The sequence below is a fragment of the Polypterus senegalus genome, chromosome 4 (assembly GCF_016835505.1).
Source record: "Polypterus senegalus isolate Bchr_013 chromosome 4, ASM1683550v1, whole genome shotgun sequence".
NCBI lineage: Eukaryota > Metazoa > Chordata > Cladistia > Polypteriformes > Polypteridae > Polypterus > Polypterus senegalus.
This window is the reverse complement of record NC_053157.1, coordinates 225,224,770-225,245,411: the sequence shown is the minus strand read 5'-3', so window position 1 is coordinate 225,245,411 and position 20,642 is coordinate 225,224,770. Positions and strand designations below refer to the sequence as shown.

General features: G+C 38.2%; 1 protein-coding gene across 4 annotated transcripts in view; it reads right to left on the bottom strand.

The window, feature by feature from the left end:
- LOC120528080 overlaps positions 1–3,271 on the bottom strand; it is a 99,528-nt gene extending 96,257 nt beyond the window's left edge. For 2 of the 4 annotated variants that reach the window (XM_039752086.1, XM_039752082.1), the window contains exon 1: positions 3,191–3,271. The gene's annotated coding sequence lies outside the window, so the exon portion shown is untranslated. The remainder of the gene's footprint in view (positions 1–3,190) is intronic. The other 2 variants (XM_039752084.1, XM_039752087.1) reach the window with 2 other exon arrangements.
- Positions 3,272–20,642: the final 17,371 nt, after the last annotated feature.

Sequence of the window (20,642 nt, the reverse complement as noted above, 5' to 3'; positions counted from 1 at the left end):
GGTTTGAGTTGATTTATTCAGGAATAATATTCCTGTCTGTTTTTACCATTCCTACCAAAGATATTTCTGTCGACTAAATAAAAATTCCTTCTATTTAAAATTTAAATAGAACTTGAACAAATACGATAGTTCATAATATCCACGCAGACTTGCACGTAAGAGCGGGAGTCATCCGTTTTAACAAACAGCGTATTGCACTGATACGAAATAGCTGTGTGTGTATATATGTAGATATGTATGTATATGTATATATATATATTTGTGTGTATATATGTGTGTGTATGTATGTATGTGTGTATGTATATGTATGTGTATATATGTAGATATATATATGTATGTATATATGTGTGTGTGTGTGTATATATATGTGTATATGTATAGATATGTATATATATATGTTTATGTGTGTGTGTGTAAATATATATATATATATATATATATATATATTACACAACACTCCACTCACAACAGTGACAAAACAATTACATTGACAATCATGTTACGTTATTTTTAAAATGTTTCCTTTTCTTTTTCATTGCTTCTTTAACACACTACTTCTCCGCTGCGAAGCGCGGGTATTTTGCTAGTACTTAATATGTCCTTCTAAAGCAAATGGTGATATTACACAGGGGTGGATGCACACGTTTCCCAACTTTTTTGGATTTTGTGGCAATCAACAGATTTTACATGAGTGTATATTTTCAAAAGAACAAATAATTTATAAGGTAAAACATCAAATGATGTATTTTCAATACAGTAAAGGGTGAATAGAATTTACAACTTCCTCTTTTAATTTTTTAATTAGCATTTTCCCTACTCCCAGTAATCTCTTTGTATCAAAACCACATCCTTTGCTAGTCAAATTCCATTTTAAAACCTCCCACCTCTCCAATGCTTTCTACAGTCAGTGCTCCAAGTAGTTTGAAAGACATTGTGATGCCAGCTCAGTTTATTTGTAACTGAAATAATTGGAGCACCAACAGATTTTCCAATTGGACATTAACCTTCTTCATCACGCATAGTAAATGATTGAAAGCTTGAAATATTGTCAATATTTTTAATATCTAGATGGCTAGAGGAGACAGAGAGATAACGATTCATATTTATGTTTAAGGCAAATAAAATATGCTGTAGTGATTCACATCTGGGTGTCAGTGTCCAATAGCATTGCTTATTGCAGTAGTAATGAGTCCTTCATGTAAAAAAAGTAAAAATAAATAAATAAATATCTTTTTCTGAAAAGAACGTTGGAAATGCGACAAGTAGAGCATTTGCAGTGCAGGTTAAGAAATGATAGGAGTGAGACATGCACACTGATGAAATAATTTAAAATACAAAAATACTCTTGTGTTCTTTTTGTTTATTAAGATCAGAAAATAACTAAGTACTGGAGTCTTGTGCTGAAGAAAGGGCAATAGATTAAAAAATAAAACATCCATCCATTATCCAACCCGCTATATCTACAGGGTCACGGGGTCCTGCTGGAGCCAATCCCAGCCAACACAGGGCGCAAGGCAGGAAACTAACCCCGGGCAGGGCATCAGCACACCATAGTTGTTATCTATCTGAACATGTATATTTGAACTATTATGGTCTGGGTTGGCTTGGTGCTCCTTGGTGCTTCCAGGATCCTCTTGAACCCAGGACCATCAATAGTCACACACATTCAGCAAGGGTTTGGTGCAAAAGTGCAAGCAGTGCTGTGCTGTTCCTTAAATAAATAATCCAGTTACAACAGTGGATAACCCGTGAGTTAAAAATCAACTGTAAAACAACAGTTATCGGGTCCTTAATCTTCCTCCTTTCTTCCCACACAAATTCAGCGCAACTCCTTCTCTGTCCCCTAGTCCAACCATAGCTCACTCAGCTCGTGGTGACGCAACGACCCTCTCTTGGCTGCCTGTGTTGGTATATTGGATAAAGATAGTGAATAGCATATTTATTTCTGCAATACCCTGTGTCAGGCAAATCTTTTAACTTTTATATATTTTTCCTCCTAAATTAATAGGAAAGCTAAACTTGTGAGAGCATTAAACTCTCCGCAGCTGTTTCCAGCTTTGTTTAGTGCTTCAGGCTGTTTGTGACATCACACAAATACTATACATCAGGAAATGTATAATGAATGGGAAAAGTGCAAACCAGACAAACCAGCTGAACAGCTTAATATTTAACCAGACAGAGACCAGTATCATGCAAAAGTATTTAAGAGCCAGTACTGAATGAATGCTGCTTTGGGTGATTCTCTCAAAATATTTATATAGAAAAATATCATTCATAATATTGTGCGACCTGTTCATAGAAGGGAAGAAATTCATCCAGCTTGTTTTATGTTGTTCATTATCCAGTGACAATATGCATTTATCCATTTTCTTTTTAGTGTGTTATGAATTTGCCCTCAAAACAGAGAAAGCCAAGGTTTTTGTGGCCCTTTGCATGGATTTTAAGCCAAGTTTAACTTAAGCACAAAACACCTTTTAACCTTAAAAAAGATAAACTTACACGGGTGAAAAATGTACTTAAGGTATGATCCCTTGTCTGAAATTTGAACACATTGTCATTAGTGTCTGAGTCTGCCCCTTCTTAATTGACATTTTTAAATAAAATTATTTTGAAGAAAATTAGGTTATTAATTTGCACAATCATGCAGAGGACAGAAAGATATGGAAGAAGATGATATGCTGTGGCAACCCCTAACGGGAGCAGCCGAAAGAAGAAGAAGTGCATTCAGATGAATATAATAAATAAATAGAAACACTTGCATAGCAAATGCTATGAAAATATCACAATATCTCTGAAATCATAAATGAAGTATTTTTTTTCTGCTGAATGAGAATGAAAACCCTTTTGAAAAAAAAAATATTTGTCTTTATTTTCTGCAGCAAACAGAAACAGACAAAATGGAACTGCCATATATAAGGGTGAAAGCTCTTGTTTAAATAGCCTTCAACATCATATTAAAATGTTATTATTTTTTCAGTTTTATAATTAGTTAAGTGGACATAACATTTTATACATAACATTTATTCCTTTTACCTTTGATCTTCTTAGTTTCTGAGTATATGCATCCAATGCAACTGACTAAATCACAATGATTTACAGTATCTGTTTCATACAGTATTATTTTTCAGCCAGGTCTGGAGCTATTGTAAAGTTTCAACAATTTTTCAAATAAAAAATCATATTCACTTACCTGTTGCTTATGCTGCTACATTTTGACTGAAGTGCTTGCGATATGTGTAAAGGATTAAAGGAAGGTTGTTCTAAAGTACTCCTTATTTATATCCAGAAGGATAAAAAAAAACCAGGAAAGAGCTGTTTTAGAACTCACGTGGTTTCTTATAAAAAGTTATGACTAATAGGTAGCAGATAATGAAAGTATCAAGTACTGTAAATACTGCATATTAAAAGTTTAAACTAAACATTAAAGATTCATAGATTGTATAAGATTTAGCATCCCATGCCTATGCTTTGTTAAAATATGCTTAGGGAGCTGTAAATGAAGAGGAATATTAGATGATGTTAGCCAATGTTTGAGATTAACTAATTTAGGTAATTGCCACCTGGACACTTACAACAATTTAGCTGCACCAATATCTAAATTAAAGGATTGCTTTTGGAAAGGAGAAAGTGGAAAGTGGAAACAGGACCTCCTGGGCTTGACACTATGAAAGCGTGATTTGAGTATAATAATCATCTGAATAGGCTAAGAACATGATCACGCACACAAGGTAATGCAACGTAGTTGCTTTGGTATACAGACTGTCACCTTTTACAGCATACTCACATAAATTTAAGGTGTAACCCATCTGTACTGCAATATAGGCCTGCATACTGGCATGGAAACAATCATATAGATGACGAATGTCCTCCTGTGCATTGTCAGTCTATGCATTTTTCAACCTGGAGGTTCAACTGACTAAGGTTAATTGGCAGTGACATGTTTTGAATCTTGTCCCAGTTGTGGAGGAGTTTGATGAGCATGCTGACTATGGAAGTTGATGAACAGCCTCGGGAACATATTGAGTTTCACACATCTAATTTGGGTAGGTGTCGTTTTTCTGGACAAACAAATTTTCCATTTCATGTAGGAAAGTGATCAGTACTGGCTGGACAATATCTGTCATGTAGGTGGCACTGGTCAGCTGTCAGTATCCCCTCTGCAAACACAAAATGATCCCCAATATGGGCCCAATGTGTGTCACAGGTGTATACGTTATGGTCACATCTGCTTACCAAGTTTGCGTCAAGCATTTACACATTTATTACTCATTGCCTGGTAAAATTTGCTTTTATCACTAATGACAAAAAATCACCGTTCCTTCCCTAAGGTGTGACAAATAATGAATGACAGTTGTGCCTGGGGAACATATGAGTACAGCCCTGCTTCAAACAGAAGGTGCCAATCAGGTCAGCCATGGTTGTTTGGTGAGGATTACTTGTACACAAGATCAGCTTCTATCTATTAGGATCAGACTTCATCCAGCTTCGAATGATTAAGGTCACTTACTTACAATTTAAAAACGTATGACCCCTATGATTACAGACTTGTGTTCCCAGCTAGTAACTGGCACCTGAAGTGGAGAAGAGGAAATCACGCAGGGTGTCTTATGCACTTCAGGAGCCGCAAATTTCAAGCATATCTTTCCAGTCTGGTTTTATTTGCAAGAGCCAATCATAGAGTGTTAAAGCTTTGAGGTTAACTCATCTTAGTGTTTGCTTAAATTGAATAGAATATAATTTTCTTTTATAGTCATTGACAATGGTTTTGTCTTTTCCCCCTATAAGTCAGCAAAAGATAGAACTGTCTTGCTATAACTGAGATACAGAGTGATAATTGTGTCAGTTGTTGTTTAGTATAGGTTGCAGTACACAGGGACTTAAAAGACCAATTTTTAGCTTCGAAATGGGATAGGCATGCAGTTTTCTGACCATTTTGAAATGATAAAGAAATGTTTTGAAGAGATTTGTAACAATTTCAAATGTAACTAGATTTAAGCTTTGAACAGAACTTTTCTTAACAAGACTTTTTCTCTTTTAACGCTATTTTAATTTTCTCTTTTTTGTATGAACTGTTTTACTTTGAAAAATGAAGGTATTTTGTCTGTGGCATCAATTCTGTGCGTCAGGCTTTTGTTGAATCCCATTTGTAAGCTTGAGCTGCTGAACTTTGGTAATTTTGGAAAAACGCAGCGACAGTATCTAATGTCAGATCACTCAGGAACAAATCAACGAACTTCATCTTCTTCTTCTCACAACAAGTAAGGATTATTTTTTCACATCAGCGTATTGCTTTGTGGAAATGTGGCTTCACACATCAGTTCTCAACTCTGCATCAGAACTGCTGGATTCCTCCTTTGCAGAGCAGATAGTGATATAGGATCTTTGTCAAAAGTCAGAAGGTGGTGGCGTCTATTTCTGTACTAATAAATATTGATGCAACCACATTTCCTTCTTATGGAGGCAATGGTCTGGCAGTCTGGAACTATTCATTATTAACTGTAAGTAATTCTATTCATCTAGAGAATTTTCTTCAATAATTCTCATTGGAGTTTACAGTGAACAATAACGAAGTGCAGTAGCAGTTGGCAGATTACATCACTACAGGGAAGAGACACACATTCTCCTGGTTATAGTGATGGGCAACTTTAATCATACATATTTAACCATTGAGCTTGCCAGATACAAACAGCTCATTAAATGTCCTACCAGGAACAGGAAGATGCTGAGATCACTGCTGCTGCACTACAGTATATATGATGCATAACAAGCTTTAGCTATAGCACTCAACTGAGAAATTCTGACCATTTTATGCTATATTTACTACCCACTTATAAACTGTAGGGGTTGATGAAGTTCTGGGGTGTTAAAATTTTGAAGGATAAGTGCTAAGGGCTAAATTGTTTTTCTAATCATGCAGTGGTCTTGACTTATATTTTATTTAAGCTCATCTTTGTATTAACTTAAAACTGCTTTTACTGTTTACTTATTTGTATCTATTGTTTTTGCTTATACATTGATGTAAGGCAAATAATGTAACAACAGTGTTAAGACTCTTAAGTCTTTCTGTGGTTTGTACTAGCAAAACTGCCTATTAAGCTTGTTTCAAAATTAGCTTTCCCATTAGTTTTTAAAATCATTTGGTTCTTTCAGAGAAATGACACTTGATAATAGTTAAATGATCATGTATGTATGAAGGTATAAAAGCAGCCTGCTCAATGCACCGAGCACACACACATATTGGTAGCTGCAGCAAGGACCTCTCAATGAGTAGGACATTTTTGTGTGTCAAGCAATAAAGTGTTTCTTCAGACTGATCAATGCTTAAAGTTGTGATTTATTTTTTCATATTGTTAATCATTTTAAATGCTTATACAGTTTGGTGACAGAGGTGGCTTTCAAGACTGCTAGTCCCTGGTCAACACCAGTGTGTAAAGGTAAGGAGTGAGGAAAGCCATTTGGCTTAAGTTTCTCTGTTTCCCTTTGGATTGCTGCTTACAGCCTTGGGTGGGGCCATTAACTGCCAGTTCTCAAATCCTGTAGTAAGTAAGTAAATAAATATTTAAAAGTGACTTATTTACATCCTGAAGCTAAAAAAAAAAAATTAAAAGAGGTTTTTATAACACACGTGATTTCTTAGAAAAAGTTATGACTAATAGGTAGCAGATTGTTAAAGTATTATGCACCCACCGCATGACAATATTAAATAAATTTAGGAATTGACTGGGATTAATTAATTTAGGTAATTTCCACTTGGACACTTACTCTTCAATCCTGTAATAAGTGAGTAAATATTTAAAAGTGACCGATTTTCTGAGCAATTGGTATTGCTAATAAACCAAGCTTGGTAAAATGGGAAATAGGACTGGATGCTCAGCATCACCATTTCCCAGTTTAGGTATTCCATCATTTTATATGTAAAGTAGTTTTGACAGTAATGTTGATAAGTATATTGTAGCCTCCCCAAATTCTACAAGTTAAAAAGACTAAACCACCTCTGAAACACCAAACTCTCTCCCCCAAAGGGTCTTAATCAATTAACATAGTTTTAATACAGGTGCTTTAATTACTGAGCTCATTAGAATATAGTTAAAATCTGTAGAAAAAAATAGTTTACTTACTAATAAAAAGTTTATCCCATTATGACTGATCAGCCAGGGTTATTAAGGTAACTAAATACTTTGATCCAGACACCACCTGTCAAGCACAGGCTAGATGAGTGAAAAAGTGTTTAGTGAAATACCAAAGAAAACAAAACACACAAACAAATGTAACAATAAAAGAAAACCTGTGAGAAAACTATACAAACCACATTAAATACCACATAAATATACACTTGAAACTAGTGTGACCTCCAAAACCAGGTTTACAATACTCTAATTGCCACATCAGGTATCACCCAGGCTAATCTGACATTTCCCATGCATTATGCAAAATAAACATTTATTTGGTCTTAAATTAATCAAAACAATTAATATTTAATTAGCCAAGTAACACTGTTAAAGCAAACCATCTGCCAGACAATAATCAAAATATCCAATAAATGCACAATAATCAGTGCATTCAAACCACTTTTGAGCAGGAGTCATATCTACCATGGGTTGCCCAATATTTACCAAGGATATCAATCAAGGAGCCACAGTTCACCAGAAAGTAGCAAAGGATCACTCAGTTTCACTACAAGGTCCAAGAGTTTCTCCATAATGCTACCACCTGGCCTCAAATAGCTAATGATCATCCTAGGAGTCTGTATGTGACAGTGTTGAGTAAGGTGCACAGAAATCAAAAAATATACATTCGTGTTGTGGTTTCAGATGATGAATTTGTTCTTCCTCCTCCTTGTGCAACGTTAATGCCATTATTGGACCTATCCATAATGATTTACACTGCTGGTCCAGTAGTAAGTCTGGTTGTGCATGCAGATGTTGAGATGGAGGAGCGGAAAAAAATAGAAAACCAAAACTGCTGAAAGTGATCACTTTGCAGACTCAGAAATACGCAGTAGAGTCTGAGATAAATCTAAGTAGAATCAGTAAACTACAACAACATTTATTTAAATGGCATGTTTTCATACAAATGATGTAGCTCAAAGTCCTTTACAAGCCGAAGAAAGAAAAGTTTATGAAAAAGAAAAATATAAAAGTAAGAGTAGGCAATACCAAGTAACAAAGAATAAAGTAAGGTCTGATGACCAGGAGGACAGAACAAAATAGAAAAAAAACTCCAGACGGCTGAAGAAATAAAACAAAATCTGCAGGAGTTCCAAGGTCATGAGACCACCCAGCCCCCACTGGGCATTCTACCTAACATCAATTATCTCAATCAGTCCTCATGATTTTCAGGCTTCACATGGAAAAATTAGATGATGGTGGTCATGTGGACCTCTGACCTTCAATCCATCAATGTAGGGACATCACAGTGCTTTGATCAGGTGGTGGTGGCGCAGATCACCATCACAGAAAAGCAAAAAAAGAATAGCAAAGAAAGTAGGGATTAGTACAGATTTTAGAACCATGAAAAATAGATAATTAAATGCATATACAGAATATTAGGGTTACACTAAAATGAAGCTATGAGAAAGCCAGGTTAAAATAATGAGTTTCTAGCAGTTTTTTAAAGTGCTCCACCGTAATGGCCTGGAGGGAGTAGGGTCTGTAGGAAACTACTGAATCGGTGATCTTTAATTTATTTATTTTTGGCTACTGTCCAGCAGACTACTCCTTCAAATTGCAACTCTTTGATTCTTAGAGGGCACCAGTCTTGCAAAGCAATTGTTATTCAGTTTCGTAAGTTTCTCATTTGTTTTTGAAAGAAAACAGTCCATTTTTTAATTTGTTAACCAGACATATATAAACCCACTCTACAGCTCTTCTTTTTCTCTGTATGTAGTGCTGCTATTTGGTCTGTTTATTGATAAAACATTTCTGTGGAGGTTATATGTTCCTTTTTTGCTATCATTTGAGACTGCCACTGAGTGGAATTGAATGCAGACTAGATGAAACAGTAATGAACTAATAAAGCTACGTCTTTAACTGTTTACATTGATTGCTCATTTGGATCACTGTGGGGGAAAGCCTCTGTGGAGTACTGCTGATCAGATGTGAACAACATATGTGCAGATGCAAAAGGGATTTATTTATAGCCGACTGCATAGACAAAGGAGATGATAATATCTGAGATGATGTATAGATGTTAGAGTTGACTGTGACTGTTTCACAGCTCACTGTGATAAACACATATTGTAATTAGCTCTCTGAATGAGCAAATGTTCAGCTGGCCATTTTATATATGGATCAGTGGACATGTAGGGTGTCCAGCTGCCTATTTCTACAGCTGTGTAATTCCACTTAACCATCACACGTTTTTTATCTTGCAAGGTTTCTGTTTCTTCCTTGTTGACTAGATAAGCAAAAATCAGTTTAGCTTTCGCTGTGTCTTTCCTGCTTGCTGCTACTATAAGTAATGGTAGCCTTTCTCTGTAGTTAAGAATTTCAAATAGTTGCAATGTAAATAGACTTTAAAATCTAGATTCATATTCTGCTTTTCATAATCATAATTCTGGTTTGTCCCCTAGTGTAGAAACCCTGTCCTCTAGCACTTGTTCTTGATAGTCCCTGCAAATGAGCTTAATATTTCCCATTGAAAATTATTTTCAAGCTCCCAACTAGTAGTAATATAAGACAGAAACTTTCAAATGGATGATTGATGACCTTAAACCCAGCCCCAAATTATGATTTATGAAACTTTGCTTTGTTTTCAGGAAGTTTCCAATACTGTTTTGTGGCCTCACCCTGTAAAATGAGAAATGGAGAAAAACATGAACAGGCCTGCACATCTCTTAAAATTCCTCATTTGATTCTGACATTTTGAATCTTTAACACAATGTCTGTATAATTCAAAAGAAATTAATTAAATGTGATTACATGTGATTTTGCCTCACAGATTCAGTGTCCTAAGCTTGAATCACACTATTCTCTTTTATTGGTTATATTTATACAGTACTTCAGAAAGAAGGAGTCTATAATTTAGAAACATTTGTCCAGCATCCATTCTTTATTCCAAAAGGACATGTCAGAATTTGGGGTGCTTCTGGGCTTGTCTCTGCACCTTTTCTAAATTTTAGGGGTATTTAGTTATATTTTACCCTCTTTTACTTTTGGTGTTTATACTTTTGCATGTTAATAATTTTGCAGATACATTCTGTGGATATGTGAAGCAATATATGTCCATGGATTTCCTCATGTGTTGTCATGAACTCCATCTCTATAAATTCATCATGATATGCATTCATTGAGAAAAAATGAACAAAAAAAAAAGACAGAAAACAGCGGCTATTTTCTCTTGGTTTTTGATTTGTTTGAATTGAGAATGGTCTGCAGAAAATAACTATTGCTGGGGTCCTTTGACTGCTATCCAAACAATAGCTTCTTCAAGTGGCATTTGTTGATGTTGGGAGGACATCAATTCTGCATGTTTTGGAGGGGTCTGCAAAGCAACAACCTAACTCTTATGAACCAGTGATATTGTCTGATGATGGCCATCGCCACTTCAATGTCATTCATTTTGTATGTGTACTGTGAATATCCTTCCTCGAGACTCCAAGAAAGTGACCATTAGCATACATTTGTCTGTAAAGTCACAATATCACTAACCTTGCTGACTGCTGTCCTGTGATATTGTGTATTTTACACAGTGGGCCATTTGGCCTTTCTGTGGCTGCTCCAAGTTTCTCTCCTTGACAACTGTCATCTGTGTTTTGTTGTTTCTCTTCATAGACAAAAGCGGTTAAAGTTTGTAACCAGCATCCTGTTTCATTGTTGCTGCCGGGTTCATAAACAGGTAAGTCGCACCACAGACAACTCTTCACCTGACTGCTAAATGTTTCTGAACATGCAACATCTGCTGAAACAGTTGCATCTTCTAAAGATACTGTATAGTCCCAAACCTCTGATTTCATGCAAAGCAGAAAACTCTAGAAAGTTTAGCTGTTGTGGTCCCCGGCCGGGACGCCTTAGAGGACCAGAGGAGGGTGTGTGCCTCCTCCAGACCGAGTGGGGGCGTCCGTCCTGGTTATGCAGGGGGCCTCGGGTAGGGGGCTTTGAAGCCCAGCCCTGTAGGGACCCGTGGCCAGCGCCAGGCAGCGCCCCAGTGCCTAATTGTCCTGGGAGCCCGGCACTTCCACCACACCAGGAAGTGCCGGGCGGAAGACGACCGGGGAGACACGGACGGCTTCCAGGTGCGCAGCCGGCACTTCCGCCACACAGGGGTGTGGCCACCGTTAAGTGCCGGGAAGCAGCTGGAGCCCATCCGGCTCCCCATAAAAGGGGCCGCCTCCTTCCAGTCAGCGGTGGAAGTCGGGAGGTAGAAGGACGGAGCTTGAGGAAGGACTGGAGGCGGCCAGGAGAAAAGAGGCACAGGACTGTGTGGCCTGGACTTGGGGGATTCAGTGCCAAGGGCACTGGGGTTTGTGGGTGCACGTGTTTTGGACTACTTTGTAAATAGTGTAAATAAAGAGTGTGTTGGGTGCAAAAATGTTGTCCGTCTGTCTGTGCCGGGGCCAGCGTTCACACTGTGTTAGAAGTTATTATTGAAAACAAAGTAATTGTAAGAGCCATTTCCTAGTTACATAAGAATCATAAATGTTTTACTAAATAATAGTGCATAATCTATGGGAGGTTCCTATAACCCCCATAAGTTGAATTGAATTGGTATATTCTCGTTATTTCTAGCTTCTCTGACTAAACATTATTCTCAGTTAGTGATCAGCCATGCCATGTGTAAGGTGTAGAGGGCATGTGGTTTTAAACCGTGCCTCTCGTGCCTTATGAGCCTTTTAAGAATTGCGTACCTTGTGTGTTTGTTTTATGTGTCAAGTAACATGTAACACAAAGCACTAAATTTAAAGTGCAGCGCCGTACACTTAAAGCGTACAGAAGAAGTTAAGAATCTTTAAGTATAGAAGAAGAAGTAAAGAACTTTTAAATACAGAAAGAAAGAAGTTTCTCAAGAAAAGCTAAGTTTAGAAAAGACACATTTTTCCTTTTTTTTTGCCTTTTATTCTACGTGTGTAACAACCTTTTTCTTTATTCTTGTGTGGATTATTTGCTTTGAATTTTCACTAAATATTTTAAAACAAACTTCTGGACTGTCGGATTTCTTTCGGCACGCGTTTTACCCGTGCTTGAGCTCGCCTTACACTTCGGCAGCTACAGTAATAGAGTGGCAGGAATTTCTAGACCTTGAGGAATACAAATTTTAAGAGATCCACATACATTTTGATTATGCTGAACAGAAGGACTCACCTTACCAGGGGTATTTCTTTTCAGAATATTTGCAGGGTATACTGGAAAGCAGTTACCAATCTCCCTCAAAAATGATTCTGAAGAGGGCACTGAATTTTACTCAGCCCTGGAAAGCTGAGGGGAGCACTCTCTGCTGTGAAGAACCAATGTTCAGGCTTGCTGTGCTAGTGTGAATTAAAATTTCACTCATTTCTTGCATGAGTGTTTGAACGTGAAATAAACAGTCTGACTGCAACTACATAAAAAGAGGCCAACTGTAGTCTTCCTTTCAGTACCTCCAAACCCTGTGTAATGAAAAAGCCTTCAATATTTAATTCAGGAAATAATTTTAATATCCCCATCACCCCTAAACATATGGAATGAATGAGAAAATATACTCGTCTTTAAAGACAGACTTACAACATGTCCAGAGTTTTAGGTTGACACAGGCTCTTTCTTGGTCATGATGGCTCTCAAGTGGAAGCCCAAGAAAGTCATGAAACTGAGTCTGCATGAGGTAATTATTAGAAGGCCAATGGCAACATCTACGCTAATGTATATTTATTGCCTGATTCACTGTTGCACTATTGCAAGAAATTTGTGGAAGCTGTACTTCACAGGTAAAATGAAAACCAGCTCTGACACTCTTTCAAAACAATGGAAAACATTAGGGCTGAACTGTTTGCACAGGCTGGTACAGAGCCTAAATATTTGGTTTAAAGATTTTTCAACACCAAAGCAATTCTGTTGTTTCAGCTAACAGCTGTCAGAGGAGAAGAAAAAATTCTGTCCAAACTCCAATATGTTGTGGTGACAAAGTTGCTGCTTAAACCTGGAATTTTATTTATATCACCTACAAGTATCATGAGGAATATCATGACATATTTTTACAGATATTTTTTACCACCGTTATGCTTGATTAGAGGTATGGTGTCTATAAGACATTTGCACAGTAGGAATCAATACGTTAGCACTGATTGAATTGTCTGTATCTATGGAGAGAAGAATAATGTCCTGAGCTTAGACAACAATAAATGTCCTATCCATCCATCCATCCTGCTATATCCTAACACAGGGCGCAAGGCAGGAAACAAACCCCAGCCCACCCACGGGACAATTTAGAATCGGCAATGCACATAACCTGTATGTCTTTGGACTGCGAGAGGAAACCAATGCAGACACGGGGAGAACATGCAAACTCCACGCAGGGAGAACCCAGGAAGCGAACCTGGGTCTCCTAACTGCAAGGCAGTAGCACTACCACTGTGCCACCATGCCACCATGCCACCCACAGTAAATGTCCTTCCAAATATATCATAAAAATGATATTGCTACAAACTGCCTAGAGGAAACATGTTTAACAGTAAAAGGCATCTTGTGAAATGTGTCCAACAGTGAAAAATGAGAGTCTGGGAGAACTTGGAAAACGATTAAGAGATTAAGAATGAGCTGTGTGGGAGACTGTGACTTGAACAAAACAGTAATATAGAATCCAGAGTGTTAAAGAAGATGGCAGTTTGTTATAAACATGCTTTTGGTCCTGTTTTAAATTCTTCTTACCTGGCCTCTCAAACTGTAGCAATAGTTATTTTATAAAGTTATGGAGCTTGGATGAGTACATGTGTGCAGTCTGTTCCACTAATGACCCTGGGTAGGTTGCTCATAACACTCTCTACTAATTTACACCTGCCTTTCCTCACCATATGAGAACTGGATATAATCACACCTGGTAGTAGTCGACTTATAAATGGCTGAGAAATCCAAGGCCTATCTCCAATCTTCTGCTGAAATGTCACTGTAGCCAAAAAGCCAATTGTTGACAGCACTTGCAAATATTCTACAGATATGGCACAGCTTCTTGTTGTTGATCTTTTCAGAATAGGATCCGTACTAGTGCATAGTGCACCAGAATGAGTCGGGGTTGTCTAAAACAATTAATCAACCATTCATCACTCTTTACCAGCACATCAATGCGATCCTGGAATGCTGGGAGAGCTGAAATATGAAGTGGTGTTTTGCATAATTTTGGCTAATTGTTTCCCAGAGGAATAATCCTAAACTATATGCTGAAAAGTGTTTTTACTTTACTTACAAGTTTATTAATAACTAGCTGTATAATCCTGTGCTGTAAAAAGCCTATAGTCCTAGAAACTATTGAAATCGTCAGAAAAAAATTGAAATGAAGAGATGTCAGGTAATTGAAAGGAACTACTCTAGGTGTCTCTCTCCTAGAAGGTTTTGTTTTGCCGACGTGCTTGCATCGCTTGTGCATTAGCAGCTAAGTGACTTTGTCTTTCATCTGAGGTTTTGTTTTGCTGATGTGCTCACCTCACTTGTTTATTAATGGTGGGAGGAATAGTAAAAGGGATACAGTTTTGCTGATGTGCTCGCCTTGCTTCTGTATTAGCAGCTAAGCAAGTCACTCTTTCTTCGGAGGTTTCATTTTGCTGATGTGCACGCCTCGCTTGTGTTATTAGCTGTTAAATGACTTTCTTTTTCCCCGGAGGTGGAGCCCTTACCCGACTCTACCTCTCAGTTCCCGACTGGACGGAAAGACACACACACTTCTACGTGTAGACATTTATATATAAGATGATGCTTGTAAAATTTTCTGTATTTTGAGAAACTGTAAAATGTGACGTGTCCTGCTTGCAGGGAGGAGAAAGTGTTATACGTTGTTTGGGAAAGAAGGGAGGAGGAAAGTTGCTGCCTTTAATAAAAGATGATACTTTTTGGATGCACTCTCTATATGTTTGTATTGCTTGAGAACACTTAATGTGCAAAAAAAACAACTGAGTAATCGTAATGTTTACCAGTGCCTTGCTTTTCCTGAAGGAATTACATGAAGACTTAGCCCACCCAGGCAAATTCCTTGTTTAGTATGTTTAGAAAGCCTTTATTGATATTTGTACCAGTACAATGAAATTGTAAAATCTACACCAATAGGTACAACAAAAGATAACAAACAAATAATATAAAAAGCACACATCCCATAACAAATACCCTACATAAATAAATAAGGGGCTGGGAATTATTATCCACTAAAGTAATCATCGTACATATCAGAAAAAAAGATATAAAACAGTTCTATGAGTATTTAAAATATAAAATTCCACAGTGGAGTCATCGCTTAAAAACACAGCATTACAACTGACCGAAGCGCTGTACAGTAACTTGATGATAGTGCTTCTGGAGTAATTATGTGTGCAGTCATAAGTGTACAGGACATAGAGAAGTGGGATCAGTACACAGCCCTGAGGGGAGCTGGTGCTAAGTATGACGGTGGAGGAGCTGTGAGGCCAGTTTTAACAATTTGTGGGCTGCCAGTGAGGAAATCCTTTATTGAAAGCACAGAAAGAGAGGGAAGAGTTCAGGTTGTGCAGCTTGTCGATTAGCTAGGGATGATTGTATTAAATGCTGAGCTGTAATCGACAAATAGCATTCCAGGCGGCTCATCAATGTATCGTGGGCTGTACTGATGGCATCTTCCCTGCATCTGTTTGATCTATGAGCAAACTGGAGAGGGTCGAAGGTGGGGGGGAGGCTGACTTTAATGTGCTGAGCAATAAATCTTTCAAAACATTTCATGAGAGTTGACGAAATGAAATCGATCTGTAATCATTGAGGTTATTGATGACTGACTTTTTACGGACAGTAAGGATAATAGCCGACTTAAGTTGGAGGGAATGGTGACAGATTAAATATCTTAGTAAGGACTCCTGCCAACTGCTAAGCACAAGCTTTAAGTACCATGCCAAGTGTGACATCTGGTCCAGCAGCTTTCCTTGGATTCACTGTCTTGAGCACCCATCTCACTTAAAGTTCCTGAAAAGTGAGAATGTCACAGCTGGGGCATCAGCAGGGTCAGAGAGTCTGTGTGAGACCACTTTGCTACAAAGCAAGCAAAGAAAAGATGAGACATCAACATAGATCAGCACACATGTATTGCTTTTATAGTTGGTGATTTGTTGTAATCCCTGCCATACCTGCTGTAAGTTATTGTATGTCAGATAGGCCTCTACCTTAGTCTTATAAGCCATCCTGGCAGTTATGATGCCCCTGTGCACATTTGGTCTTGCTATGGCTCTTCACAGATTTGCTCCTGCTTATACTCAGTCTTATTGATGTTGATGCAAGTAAATATAGTTTGTGGGCAAAATCTTAAAGCCATTGTCTCTGTGTTATAAGTAAACCAGAGTTTCCCTTCTGACTTAACCTTAAATGCCTGTTTTACTTTCAATCTGTTAATTTTTTAATCTTTGATTATTAATGTCTGCGGTGAGCTTCAACCAGCCACAGTTTGTTTCTTGGCTTGTGCCCTGTGTTGTCTGGGATTGGCTCCAGCAGACCCCTTGAACCTGTAGTTAGGATATAGTGAGTTGGATAATGGATGGATGGACTATTAATGTTTGTTGTAATATTGTTAGCTATTTTTATTATTTTTCTGATTATGTATTTTAGGTCAGTTTTATTTATTATGCAGTATTTTTGTGCCTAAATACTGTATATTCTCCTACGTTCATTGTACTTTGTGGAAGGACCTCGATAAAGGCAGGGCTACACCTCACCATGACTTCAAACATAAACGCAGACTGGCAAAGTGGACTCCTTGTGTTTCGTCTGAATGTGTTAGAGTGGAGTGGAATCTTCTTGTGAGTATTACTTTATATTTTCTGCCTTCTAAAAATAAAATGTATATTTTTGAAGAACTTTGTTTTGCGACTGTCTATCAGCCGAAATTTTTATGGTTTTGTTTCTCTAATAAAATATTTATTTCTGGATGTATTTTGAAGCAATATTTTGGCTTAAACCCCTTTAGGTCTGTGTAGAAAACCTCAGGCCAGTAGAGCCAAAGTTTGGCCTAGAGCTGTGGTGAGGCCTGTTTCAGACAGGCAAGGATGTCTGGCCTGACTTTTGAAGCCTTTTGGAAGCCTCACACCCTAATTTTTAATAGTAAACTTCAGTTTATGACACTCTGTCTAACTAGAGTTAACAGGCGAGGAGGTTAGATTGTTCATTGCTTGTCTAACTGTGATTACCTAAGGGCACAAAAGAATGAATTTGTGAAGTTCTCTGTTGGTGGTTATTGGGTTGAAGTAAAGGTTTGAAAGTAAAGACAGCCCCAGTTAGCAGGTAGCCTGCCATTAGAAGCTTCTTGTGTTGAATAGACGGGTTACAACAAGGACAGCAACAGAGGTAAGAGGTTACAGATAACAGTTGCATAGCTGGTTTTGGAATTTCTTCATATCCTCCTTTAAGAAAAGAACCATGTTAGTGAGTGCCTTTTGTGTTAGGTGCCATGTCATAGGTGTTGTAATAACGTGATAAATCACCACGGATAAAATTATGCAAATAAGGACCAAGACAAATTTTTTCGTAATTTTTTAAAATTTTTTTTTGTTCCACTCTCTCATTTTTAATTTATCCTTCTTAGATTATAATTTTTGTGAATGAAACATCTGTTTTTATTTTAACTGTGCTGCTTTTGGTACCCATTTTATCAATTCCTTTCTCACTGTGACCTTCAGCACACTATATCCTAACTACAGGGTCATGGAAGTCTGCTGGAGCCAATCCCAGCCAACACAGGCTGCAAGGCAGGAAATAAACCCCTGGCAGGGTGCCAGCCTACCACAAGTGAAAACATGCCTGTAAAAATTGTACTACAGTATATCTGACCTTGTAAGTTCCCTAGGATATAAATTATCAGCTAAACACACAATGGGGAAAATACAAAGGGGAAAAACAGAATCTGTTATAAGAACTTGCTGTGATCCACCCATGGGAGGCATCCCGGACATGTTGGTGTCTTCTGCAGAAAGCAATGCACAGAAAAGCATATGCAGACAAGTGGGCAACTGGCTTCAAGTGGTCCTAGAAACTGATGTGTGCTTTGTGCTGACTTGTGCTTTGCAAACACTAGAGGCTGTTGAGAGTTTTTGGTCTGTTCTGTGGTGTGAGATTTAAATAAAAAAATACATTTTGCTCTTAAAAACTTGGGTTTTGGTTGCTGCTAAGGAACTGTGTGGGAATTTTTAAAGCTTTTTTCCCTTTAGAAGGATTTTTTTTGCTTTTTTTTCGCCTGCACAAGAGCAAAAGTAGTTGGGTGTTTGGAAGTGCGCTTGGAAAAGTTATTTGTACTTGTACCTGTTCTTTTTATCTATATTTGAATTAGCATCGAGGCTGCAGGGTAGAAAGCAGCAGTAACTGATATTGGCATTTGTAAATAACCGCGTCGTTGTAACAGCGATTCCTTAGTTTAAAGGAAAAGAAAAAAAGGCCGCGGCTGACTTCAAAACAGTAAAAGGTGGAAGCTCAGTAGTGCGAAGGTAAGCGGCCTGCGTTAAGACGCTGATCAGGCACAAGGGGCTGTAGGAGCAAATAAGGTAGTAAAGTTGTATTTATTTGTTTATTTTAGATTAAACAGTCCTTAGCGGTCCAGAAGCAGAACAGTTAAGTGGGCAACAGCGTAAGGGTTCATTAATACGAATACAAACAGTGCAAGTGGAGGAGAGCTTATAAGTAAGAGGAGCGCAAAGTTTAGGAGAAGAGACAGAGAATAGTAAAGTTAACCTCATTGAAAGACAAATAGCAGGCAGCTGAGAGGGAGAACAGTACAGGAGCGTAAGGGGAAAAGGTGTAAAATATCTGTAGCAGATCTTAGTGTTACCATTTAAGTTAAGGAGCAGCTGAAAGAAGAAGAAATTTTAAGAAAAAAAAGTTAAGGCAGTTTAGTAATCCCAAATCAAATTTTAATAATGAGGCCAGTGCAATACAAGTCCTGTTGGATGTTGGACTTTTTAGATGATGGTTTGGAAGAGCCAGTTTATGAGGGCAACATCTGCAAGAGATGCCAGCTGATCCAACACCTCAAGCTCAGGGTCGCTGAACTGGAGGAGGAGTTGGCTGACCTGCATTGTAACAGAGAATTGGCAGACTTAGCCCAGGTGTCCTTTAGAGAGATGGTGTGCACCCCTAAGGTGGCGCAGGAGTAGATTATAGATCAGACCGGTAGGAATAGGTGGGTCACGGTCACAAGGCATAAGGTAAAGTGTGCACACTTTCTGGGGGCATCAACCCCAGAATTAGAAGTGTGAAACGGTTATCATGTCCTTGCGGAGATGGACGGTGCCTCTGGTAACACTGAGATGGTAGGCAAGGGATGAGGAGCCCCAACGGGCCACCTCAAAACCAGTTCTCAAAAAGAAAGAGAGAGTCCAGGAGCACAGGTAGGAGACCTCCATGGAAGGGTGGATAGGCTCTTGGCCAGAGTGGGGGAGGATCGTGTTGGAACAAATGACATACATGAAGGTAGTCTGTCACATCTATGATCCAAATTCAAAGAGTTATGTGCCAAGCTGATGAGCAGAACTGACAAGGTAGTCTTCTCTGAAGTTCTGCCTGTGCCACGTGCCAGTCCAGGTAAGATTGAGGAGATTAGAAGGTTTGGTGCAGGGTAGAGGGGTATAGGTTTATGGGGCATGGGGACTCCTTTTGAAACAGATGGGACCTGTTCCACCGTGACGGGTTACATCTGAACTGGAGGGGCACCAATGTATTGGGGAGGCGTATGTGTGGGCTAGTCGAGGATTGTTTAAACTAGGGAATGGGGGGGCAGGGAGTTTAGGACAGGCCAGGTTTAGATCTATACATGGAAGAACAAACAATGGTGTAGAAATAAAAATGCATAATAATGTAAATTCCAAGCAAACATTTAAATGTAGGGTAACACATTAAAAATAGCTTGCCTTAATGCTAGAAGTATCAAAAATAAGGTAAGTGAGTTGGAGTAGTATGTAGCAGAGCATAATTATGATATTATAGCATCAAGATGGGGATAAGTTTAACATAGAGGGATACACATTGTTTAGGAAGGATAGAGAGAACAGAAAAGGAGGTGGGGTTGCTGTTGCTGTTTATGCCAAACACTGTTTAAATGTAAGTTCTCTTCAGTTGGATGATGAGCACCATCTTAGTGAGGACATGTGGCTTCACCTGGAAAATATTTGGGGAAGAGGTCTTATTTTAGGTGTGTGTTATAGACCACCCAATTCATATAGTAATTTCAACACACATCTTTTTAGTAATATCAAAAAGGCAAGTTTGCAGGGGATATTATAGTCATGGGGGACTTTAATTATCCAAATATTAACTGGGATAACCTTGAAGATGGAGGAGCACAAGAGCAGGAGTTTTTAGAAGTAATCAGCGACTGTTTTTTAACACAGCATGTTTAAGTACCAACACGGGGTGAAGCCTGTCTGGATTTAGTATTTTGTAATAATCAGGATAGAATTGAGGGTGTAGAGGTGATTGAACCACTAGGGTCAAGTGACCATAATATAATAAAATTCTCAGTAGTGG